Source organism: Octodon degus, unplaced genomic scaffold, assembly GCF_000260255.1.
Source record: "Octodon degus isolate 3935 unplaced genomic scaffold, OctDeg1.0 scaffold00064, whole genome shotgun sequence".
Classification (NCBI taxonomy): domain Eukaryota; kingdom Metazoa; phylum Chordata; class Mammalia; order Rodentia; family Octodontidae; genus Octodon; species Octodon degus.
The window spans coordinates 8,120,310-8,131,403 of NW_004524640.1; the positions used below are offsets into that span (position 1 = coordinate 8,120,310).

The 11,094-nt window shown below is 43.7% G+C and overlaps 1 pseudogene; it reads right to left on the reverse strand.

Moving 5' to 3' along the window:
- Positions 1-8,668: 8,668 nt before the first annotated feature.
- LOC101584425 lies at positions 8,669-10,492 on the reverse strand (annotated as a pseudogene).
- Positions 10,493-11,094: the final 602 nt, after the last annotated feature.

The window sequence follows — 11,094 nt, forward strand, 5'->3', positions numbered from 1 at the left end:
CCTTTGACTTTCAGCCTATGAATTACTTTATGAGTTAAGTGTGTTTCTTTTACACAGCATATTGTTGGATTTTGTTCCTAATCCATTGTGACAGTCTATTTCTTCCAATTGGTGAATTGAGTTCACTTACATTGATAGTTATAATTGTGATATATTGATTTATGATTGACAAGTTATTTACCTGCTGTTGCTTACTCCTTTTTGTCCTATGTTTAAGTGTTTGCCCTATTTAGTGTGTTCCTTCTGTTCTTGTTTGTGGAGTTCTGATCATTTTGGTCCCTCTCTAGAACATCTTTTAGTAGTCTGTGTAGGGTTGGCTCTGTCATCATGAAATTCTTTAGTTCTTTGTCATGGAATTATTTCACTTTTTCAACAAACTTGGAAAAGAGTTCTGTAGGGTATAGTAGTCTGGGTTGGAATTTGTTTTCATAGAGGACTTGAAGTACTTTGCTCCATGTTCTTTTTGCCTTCATGGTTTGTGAGGAGACATTTGTTGTTATTCTGATGGGTTTTCCTTTAAATGTGATCTCCCTCTTTTCTCTAGCAGCTCTCAGTGTATTGTTTTTGTGCTGGATTTCTGGGACCTTGACTATTACATGTCTTAGTGTGTTTTTAATTGGATTGAAGTTATTTGGAGTTCTGTATGCTTCAGTTACTGAATGTCATATTGCCTCCTCATATTTGGGAAGTTTTCTGCCATTACTTCTGCCCATATTCTTTTTATATCATTTGTATTGACTCCTTTCTCATTGATGCCTATTAGTCTCACGTTGTTCATCTTTGTATCCTCTTGCAGGTGATACATTATTTTTTCCTGCATCCTAGTTGTTTTTAAAGATCCTTTCTTACCTTTTCACTAGCTGCTGACAGCATCTGCAAGATCTGAAACTCTATCTTCACTTTCACTCAAACGGTTTTGCAAGCTTGTGATTGAAATTTTAATTTCCTCTATATCTTTTTGACTCTGCTTCATGTGGTCTATTTCTTTCTTGTATTGCTCATTCAAGGCATCTGTTGCTTTGGTAATCTCCTTTATTTTTTATATCAGCATCTTCTTGAGAAGCAGTTATTAATTATTTTACTTCAGAGATTATTTCTGATCTGATTTCTTCTATGTGTTCCTGCATTTCATTCCTTACTTCAGATGCTATTAATTCATAGATTTTTTTTTATTTCAAAGATTACTTCTGATCTGAGCTCCTCTATACCTTTCTACTGTTGTTCCTTTACTTCAGATGCTATTAATTCATACATTTCAGCTGAGCTAGTATCCTCTGCACTTGTTCTCAATGGGCTGGAGGCTTGAGATTGCAATTTTGTTCCTTCTCTTTGTCATTTCTTATAGCACTGACTACTGACCTTTGGTATAGAGCTTTGATGCAGTTATAACCTTAGCACTTACTGAAATTTGGGTCCAGATCTGTTAAGTTTGGGTTTATCCAGTTGTGCAGGGTTGGGTCTATCTGTTGTGCTCAGCTCCTTCTTGCTGTAGCCCTTGGAAGTGAACCTGTTATGCCCCTCTGTTGTGCTCCTGGTCCCAGGGGCACAGGGGAGCACAGAAGCTCTCCCACGCACTAGCAGGGCCTGGGCTTGGGCTGGGTCTTGGTGGTCCCGAGGGCATGACCGAAGTTCTCCCTCACTTCGTGGTCTTGGAAGATGGGCTCCGGAGTGGTGGAGGGGTCCCGTGGGTGCAGCAGAGGGTCTCACTCAAGCAGCATGCCTGGGTTTGGTCCAGAGAGTTCCCGCAGGTCAATATACACTGTGTAATTATTGACTTTCAATAAAGTTAATGAAAAAAAATTAATACATTGCAAAAAAATAGCATTTTGAAATTTAATTGCCTGCCTTTTCTATAGCTAAAGAATAAAGAAACACAAAAAATAAAAAGAATGAGTAGAAATTCTCTCTCATTGTGTCTATTAAAATACACTGTGGAAAAATTTTGAATATTCTCAACACAAAGAAATGGCCAAAGTCTGAGGTAATAACGCAGAAATGGCCTTGATCCCGCTGTCCCTGACGAATGCATACAATTGCTAGATGCTCATCAGATTAAATGTTTGAAAAAGCGTTCTAAAGATGAGAAGCTCTGGAATCCTAAGCATATCTGGGTAGCTCAAATTGAGAGGCTCCCTCTCTCCTTTCCTCCCTCTGAACACATCCACACTTCTCTCTGTATGCTGGATAGCGCATTATATACAGCGGGAGGCCTATTCCAAAATGTAATTCTCTCCATCATTCTGGTTGCAAACTGAGCTGCCCAAGCACCAAATCAAATTTCCTTGTAAGGCCAATGTAGAACCTAACAGTGGAATTCAACTGAGTTCTGATCCAACTCAGTGTGCCACTAGAACTGTAGAAAGAATGAAGTTTGCAAACCAAGGTGCCACTCTGTATCTAATTTGATAGAAATCATTAGCAGAAGCAACCCCCACTCCTACTATGTTCCACATGCTTTAATGTTGATCTTTCTGTTTCCTCTCAAAAGTGCAGCTCTTAACCCAGTCAATCAATTTCCAAATGCACTGAGGGGTTGAAGCTCTCACAGAGAGCATGAGGGTCCATATCACGTCACACACAGTGGGCACGGGCTAGGTGATTCTCTGCTTGGAAGTTTCCCATTCCCCAGGATGAGGTTTACTTTCTGAGCTCAGTGCTGAAGGCACTTCTAGTGAATTAGTCCCCTCCTGCCACCACCACAGCCTCTACAGACTGGTGAGTTAAACAAAGATATGCTTTCTCTACTGGTTCTGGAAACAAAAATCTATGATGAAGGCTGGGCAGGGCTGTTTTCCAGTCAGCATTCTCTTCCTGGTCTGCAGAGGGAGGCTTCTCACTGTGTTTGCACATGGCCTTTCTTGTAGAGAGGTAGAGAAAAAGTCAGAGTGAGAGTTAAGAGCCAAAGGGAGAGTAAGAGAGAGTGAGATGGAAAGTTGTATCTGTTCTTATAAGAACACCAGTCCTACACATTAGGGCCCTACCTTCACGATCTCATTTTCTCTCTGGCCTCACACCTCTCTAGAAGCGCTCTCTCCTAACTCTGCCCCTGGGGTTGAGGGTGGAACATGTCAGTTTGGGGGGCACATTTGGGTCAAAACTGCTTTCTCCACCTGAAGTGTCTGATGCAATGGCAACTCCTAGGAGGAACATTAGCCTCCTGTACTCAGAGCCATTTGCACCCCACTGCACTGTCTGTCACTGAACCTCTTCTTTTTTTACTCCACCACACATGAAAGCTCAGCAAACATTGTCCTCAAGCATGTGCTTGCACATGCTGAGCAGTGAGGATCTGCCCCAACTGCTGACTGAAGATGTCACCTGGGAGATACTGGTGGAGATGACTGATTTGATCAGGTCACCTGAGTGGGGCGACCAGCAAGGCCGTCCAGATGCCCGCTGGACCGGGGCTCTCAGGGGCAGGCACAACTCCTCCAGGCTGCTCCTGTGGTTCAGGTTCAGGGTGCCCCTTCCACAGTCTCTGGGGGACATGATCTCCCTTCACTCCCTGGCAGGGAATGGCCACAGGCTGAAGGGAACAGCACCCACTCAGGCAGGACCCCTCTGCCAGCTGCGAGTTATGTGGCCTTTGCTGGACCTTCACCACGCTCTACTTTAGTTTCTTCATTCATTGAGTTTCCGCATAGGAAAAATAGGAAAAGCCTGTGGCTGCCAAACAGCAGGACTGGAGCAGAGGTCACTGAGACGGGAGTGGGGGTGGCAGGGAGAGAACAGAACCAAGGCCTCTCCTTGCAGATGAGAGTCAAAAAGGTCTTGTGTGAGAAATTCACAGATAGAGATGTCATCAGTTGTGTTTCTAGGGCTCTGGTTCAGTCCATTTATCTTTGTATGTAAACAATTGGACCAGCCCAGCAGGACACTTGCTTTTATATTTGTGAAAGTTGCTAGCTGTTTTTTGTGTAGGCCAGGCTGCCATGGAATTTTATGTGCTCAGGCTGACATCAGCCTTCCTATGCTCCTGCTTCAGTCTCCCAAGTGCTGGGAGAGCTGGTGCATACCAGCACACTTGGCAGGGATGCTCAGAGGCCTCAGTGGAAGAGAAGAGAGTTGGGTAGACCCTGGCTGTCCATCACCTGCAACGCTGCAGACTCATGGCAGGGAGACGAGGGCTGTGATGTGTCCATTGGGAGCAGCAATTCGAGAACCTGTGACAGGACCAGAGCCAGGGCTGCAGATGGAGCAGGTGGGGTCTGGGCTATAGCAGTAAGAGCGATCCTGGGGCTGCAGGGCTGGACAGAGTCAGCAAAAGGGGGGTGCTGAAGGCTCAAAGCATGGGAAGGTCCTGGACAGCAGAGGATGCAGTTGGGGTTGGGGGAATCACTCCTTATGCTTGTTGGGACCCTACCCCAGTAGCTCAGAGGGCTGTGATGGTGGGTGTTTGTCCCCTCATACCCTGCTGGTCACCAAATAGTTCTCCCCTATCATTTGAGATCCTCTTCCATTCACAGAGAGTAGCCCTGACCATCAGGAAGGCACTGGCTTACTGACAGAGTCCTCAGAGGGATGGTGGGCAGCCTGCTTTTCACAGTTTGTGAGTCCTAGGAAAGACACCAAGAGTCTTCAGGACAGAGGGGACCTTATTGTGGTGAGAAGTTTTGGGTTGTTAAACTCTAGGCTCAGGGATGGATCCCAAGGTATCCCCATTCTCTTCACATGGCCTTTGCACAAAATCAGGACAAGTGCCACTGGCTAAGCTGTCCTTTTGGTTTATGACACCAAGAGCAAGGGCCTGGTCTTTGGGTCTGGTGTGTCCGTGAGCTGTCGGGTGGAGAGAGGATGGAGCCAGGGTAAATGGCCAGGTCTTCTCCTTCCCAGTCAGCTCTGGCAGAAGCTGGAGCCATCGGCCTTCTGCTCAAAGTGCGAAGGGCACCCGACGTTGGAATGGAATTGGTGGGAGGCCAACTGAACTTTTGGACCTCTTTATGCCTCAGAGGGTTTACACTTTATTTCTTATAACTCAGAGTTAACCAAACTGCAATGTCCAAAGGCACAGTCTCCAAGATACTTTTGACACAGACTGAAAAAGCTGAGAATTCCCCAATACCACATGTAGGTGTAAAAATTTACAAAAGAGATTCGGAGAATCAATAAAGGTGTTGATTCCACACTTCCAGTGCCTCACGGGGACACAACCAGGGTAAAATCCATCATGGAAAGGGGTACAGAGACCAGAATCAAGTGGGCTTCAAGCGTGAAACCTGCATTTTCCACAGCATGCGGTGTGTACCCAGATGTGACATATGACAGTTCACAAGGGGCTGCCAGTCTGCAAGGCTCAGGCTGTGGAGGAAGCACTTCCTTGGTGCTCGGCTGAGCAGGTGCTGGTGCACTGGAAAGCCAAGGTCAAGGCTTCCTTGAGCAGAGGTTCTTTTTTTTTTTTTTTTTTTTTTACATTTTTAATATATTGATCAAATGAGTATAAAATGCATCACCATTTTCAACATCAACTGGTTTTCGGTTGTACAAAGTCTAAAGACAGAAATTTCTTTATGAATGAGAATGTAAATACAAACAGCACTCTACAAAAACATCTTTGCTTCAATTATTAGGCCTAATACAGTCTTCACAAAGAGAACAGCACATTCCATATATATATATAAAGCTTACAGTGACAACAGATATATTTTTCTTTCCTAGCCTTATTGCAGGACATACTTGACATGTAGAAGATCTTGCCATTTTGTCACGAAGTTCATATTATATATTTTTTCATTTAAACACAAAATAAGGATAGGAAAAAAAAGCTTTAGAATACAAAATTTCAGTAAGTAAAGTAACAGGAATTCAACAATGATTTCTGTAGTGTATGATGTTATCTTCTAATTAGTTGTTTAGGTTACCAGATATAAACATTCAAGATCGGTTTAAGGAAAAAACAAAACAATCCAATAACAAAAACATTGTAACGAATTTAAAGAAAATAAAAAAGATTTTAAGTATTAAGTGTTCCTTTCAAAAAACCAGCTGAAATTATCAGTAGTTATCCAAACCATTCCACATATAAACATCTTTTTCTCTTCTTTCATCCTTTGCCTCATGTTTTTGTGTTTTCCTTCCCACTGAATAAATTGTTTCCCTTTCACACTATTATTGTACCTTTCAGATTTTAATTACTCGTTCAGGTTCTTACACGAGCAAGATAATACGATCTTTGCACATGTGGATCTGACTTATTTCACTTACCAGTTTAGTCTCCAGTGCATCCATTTGTCAAAAGGTCTCCAATTTCTTTTTTTACAGCTGAATAAATAACACTCCATGTATAAAAACACCATATCTTATCAATTCTTCAGTTGATGGGCATTGGGGTTGTTTCCCAGATTAAGCTATGACAGATTGTGCTGCTATAAACATGGGTGCAGATGTTACTGTAGTATGGAGATTTTAGTTCTTTTGGAAAGATAACTGGGAAGGGAACAGCTACACCCTGAAGGCAATTTTAAGGAAAGGAAGCTTGCTCTCTGCCTCTGCTGCTACAGCCACTGCTCCTCCCTTTACACTTTGCTGTCTATGGCTGCAATGAATGCCTGCTGTCTGCCATGTCCCCCTCTTCCTTGGAGCCAACTGTGTATGGACTGAAGCTTCCATGTGGTGTGGGCTTTAGGTGCATGCAGAATACAGTTCTGAGGTTAAAGGAGGCTTCCACCTAGATTTCAGGTCTGGGAGGTCAGGCAGTGTGCTCCTGGGAAGGCAGTTTATGAAGCAGAGAGAAGCCTAAAGTTCAATGGAGACCCCAGAAGTTTGGAAAATCCAGGAATGTGGATCACATAGATGGACTAAAATGGCTTTATATGCCTGAGTCTTTGGGAGTCTGGGGTGGAATCTTAGGGTTTGTGTCTAGGTTTGTTGCATGCAAAGCCTTATGTAGTCACTGGGGTGGGTTTCTAGTCTTTGTGATTAATTCGCAATCCAGTGTTGGGATTATGGGTATGAATGCTATACCCAGCCTGGGGCAGATAGCCTGAAGGCCACCTAAGGAGGGCTTGCTCTCTGCCTCTCTGCTGCCACAGCCACAGCACCTCCCTTTGTGCTTTGCTATCTTTGGTTGCCATGAATGGCTGTCCTCTGCCAGGCTCCATTCTGCCTTAGAGCCAGCCAAGTATGGACTAACATCTCCATTAACTGTGAGCTAAACAAACCTTTCCTTCCTTAATTTTGGGTGTCAGGTACTTTGTCCCAGCAACAACAGAAAACTAAGACAATCATTTCTTTTGATGTGCAGAAGCTTTTAAAAAAAAGATGAGCTCTCAGTTATTGACTGTTTGAAGGATTCCCATGGAGTCTGATCTTTGTTCATGAACTCTTTACCTACTATGTCTTTAAGATTTCTTTGTAAGTTTCCATCCACAAGATTTAGTGTCCTTGTTAATATTTAAGTCTTTGATCCATTTGGACTGTAGTTTTGTGCAGGGTGATAAAGCCAGTTTTTTCCAGCACTACTTATTTTTTTTTCAAAATTTTATTGATAAACAGATAGCAATGAGACAGTTTCAAATCAAATCAGAAGTACAGTTTCAACAAATGATACACTGCATATATTCTTCTTAGTGGTTAATTGCTGTACAAGATGCGGACTTGAGATCCTATTGACAAACACCATTAGAACAAATCATTCTATTCATTAAGAGAATGCAACTATATGTCTATCCCAACCACTTTGAATACACAGATACAAAATGGACATTCATCGGTATACCCCATTTTTTCTAAGTTCCATTATTGAATATTATCGGTGTGCAAACTCAGCAAAATATTCTAAAAGAGTCCAGTAGCCCATAATAGCATTGGGTCTTCTGTTTAACTGGCAATGTCAGAAATTATTGACCTGAGTCCCCCACAGCTCAACATAACAACATGGCTTTACTTCCTATATTTTGTCTTCATACTTTCTACTGGATGGTTAAGACCAAGGTAAAGCAGGACCTGTCCAGCACTACTTATTAAAGGGCTATCTTCCAGTAAGCATGTTTGGTCCCTTTGTCAAACATAAGGTGGCTGAATGTGTTTGTAGCTTTGTCTGCATCTTCTAATCTGTTCCATTGATCCACAGGTCTGTTTTAACTTTTTCGGCCAGTACCATGCTGATTTTATCACAGAAGCTTTCTAGCATAATTTTAGGTCAGGGATTGTTATGCCTCCTGCCTTCCCTTTGTTGCCCCCAGCGGTGTCTTGCTTGTGGTAGATGGGGACTCCTCCCCTTCCTCAGGGCCGGGCAATGTAATTCCCCACTCAGCCCCAGTCCCAGCGCACACTGGACCACAGCTCCAGTCTCCGTGCTGCCCATTTTCACATGGAGAGGCCTGGATCATCATGGGCCAGGCGCAAGCAGAGCCATCAGCAAGGCTCATACAGCAAGTGAAGACACAGCTTAGACCTAGGAAGCTGTACAGCACATGGGGCTGCAACCGGCAGCTCAACTTTGCCCTCTGCTGGCTGCTCCAAGGACTTTTAGAAAAAATGTGCCAAATATTTACTATTGATCCAATAGCACTGATGACAGAAAAAGATTAAGATTCCTGATGAAATGCATCCCACATGTCCAGCGAGTGGAGTCTTTTAAATTTCACTGAGTGCTGTCCGCCCCTCATAAAGAAGACATCACTCTGTGACCCCCAAGAGGTCATATGTGTTGCAGCCCTCAGGCAGCTCCCTACAGTCCCAGCTTGGTCCACCTCCAGTGTCTCCTCTTAGAATTGTACCTGATTTTATTACCAGTTTTCATGCAAATCCACTGAGGAATGGGACGGTTCTGCTTGTGCTTCTTTGCCGGGAATCGCTTGATCCTGAAAGTCTTGTGAGAAGACGTGGTTACCTCAGAGGCTAGAGCACCCACTCAAGGTCAGACAGAAGCACAAGAACTGCCAAGGATGTTTTGATGGACCAAGAAACCTTCTCGATTTTCCTCAGGAGGAGCTCTTTGACAAAGCTTTGGAGCCAGCTCGCTGAGACGCCCAGCACAGGAAGTATGGTTGCTTCCAAGTAGCATGGAGAGAAGCAACCGAGAGCCACTCAGCTGGGGCAAACAAAGGCGCTCTTTTTTAATTCTCCATAATTTTATAGAGAAACAGATAGCAATGAGACAGTTTCAAATCAAATTGGTAGGACAGTTTCAAAAATTAACACATTGCATATATTCTTCCTAGAGGTTAATTGCTGTACAAGATGCGGACTTGAGATCCTATTGACAAACACCATTAGAACAAATCATTCTATTCATTAAGAGAATGCAACTATATGTCTATCCTAACCACTTTGAATACACAGATACAAAATGGACATTCATCTGTATTCCCTTTTTTTTGTTAATTTCCGTTATTTGAATATTATAGGTGTGTAAACTCAGCAAAATATTCTAAAAGAGTCCAGTAGCCCATAACAGTATCGGGTCTTCCGCTTGACTGGCAATGTCAGAAATTGTTGACCTGAGTCCCCTACAGCTCAACATAACAGCATGGTTTTACTTCTTATACTTCATTTTATACTTTCCTTCTGGATGGTTAAGACCAAGGTAAAGCAGGACCTATGCAACAAGAGTTGTAGCTTTTGGGTCTGACAAGGTCAGTCAAATCCCCTCAGGATTTATCCTGAGACCCTGAACCTCAGATTGTAAATCCTTTGTCAGTGTCAGCCATGTGGATGAGTCACAGCCATTGCTTGGCCAATTTTTGAACAGAGGTTCTGAAGGCCCTTAACTACAGTTTGGTCCTGCTGTGTTCTCCAGACTTCAGGGCTGACCTGGAACATCTGCTCCCAGGAGAGGTTGATGTTTTTACCCTATAGTTTCTCTGGAAGTCAGAAATGACCCCAAAACCCTTGTTATCCATCACATTGTGAGCATCAGCATGCATTATAGGAAATTCCTGGAAGAAAGAACATTTACCTGACAAATCTTCTCTGACTTTGAAATATTTGCTGATGCATTAAGAGATAGCTTGGGACAGTGACTCAGGACAAAACATTAAATTCATTTATGTTTCTCCATGGTGATATACACAGCATGGGTGTAGCTTCACAAGAGTTGTGATCATGGTTGTGCTTGGACTATGACTGATCCCATGGGGCAGACATGGAACTTTCTGCTTGTGGCATCATGTCAGTGCTCAGAGGTTTCCAATTTTTATTTACTTTTTTTAAATTTACATTTTTGGAGTAAGATTGCTCACACAGTACGGTCTCGTGGCCAGTGTCCCCAGGCAAACGCAGACACTCCTAGCAGTCAGGACATTCCAGGGGCCTCTAGGTCATGCCCTGGTAGCTGAGGGCAAAGCTCAGATTGTGCCTTATTAAGGCGAACTCCTCCCTGTGCATTGAACGTCCCTGACTTCTGGCTTTCCCCCAGAGCTCCTCTGCTCTGCACGCGTCTGCACAGTTTCTGCTCCACAAATGCTGTCCTCCTCCGGGCACTGATCTCGCACGAGGTGGTACTTCATCAAATACCTGCCATTAAAGAGCAATGAAAAGGATGCATGGCCATGCACCCCTCTATGAAATAACAGTATCCAAAACATGTTTCTTTCTGAAAGAAAATTCTATGTATCTCTGTAATGCTTTTCCATTTCATTATCAGGAACCTCTGTCATGTATGCAGCCCAGATCTACAGAGCCCATTGTCCAACCAGACAAGGTGCCTTTCTTACACCTTGACATTTACTGTTCCAGGGAGGAGGCAGATGCTGTTCTTGAGACTCTAATTGATCTTAAAACAGACAGTGATAAAGACCTGCAGGCAAGGGAGGGGTTCTTGAATGTGTTTCTTCTTATGAAAAAAGAGCTGGAGGAGGGCATTGCCAAGCTCTACGCCCTTGCAGAGAAGGTTGACAAGGTGCACAAGGACTGCACCATCACCGACATGGTGGCCGGCTCCAGGGGTGCTGTCTGTTTCATCCTCACCATCATGGCTCTGGCTGTGGCACCTGGGACAGGTGATGTCAGTCTGGTGCTGTCAGCCACTGGGTTGGGACTGGGAGCAGCAGCTGCTGTGACTGGTGGTTCTGCTAGCATCATAGACCTTTCAAACAAGTTGTCTAAGAAGGCTGAAGTCAAGTGCCTGCTTTCAGACAAAGTGAACACAGAGAA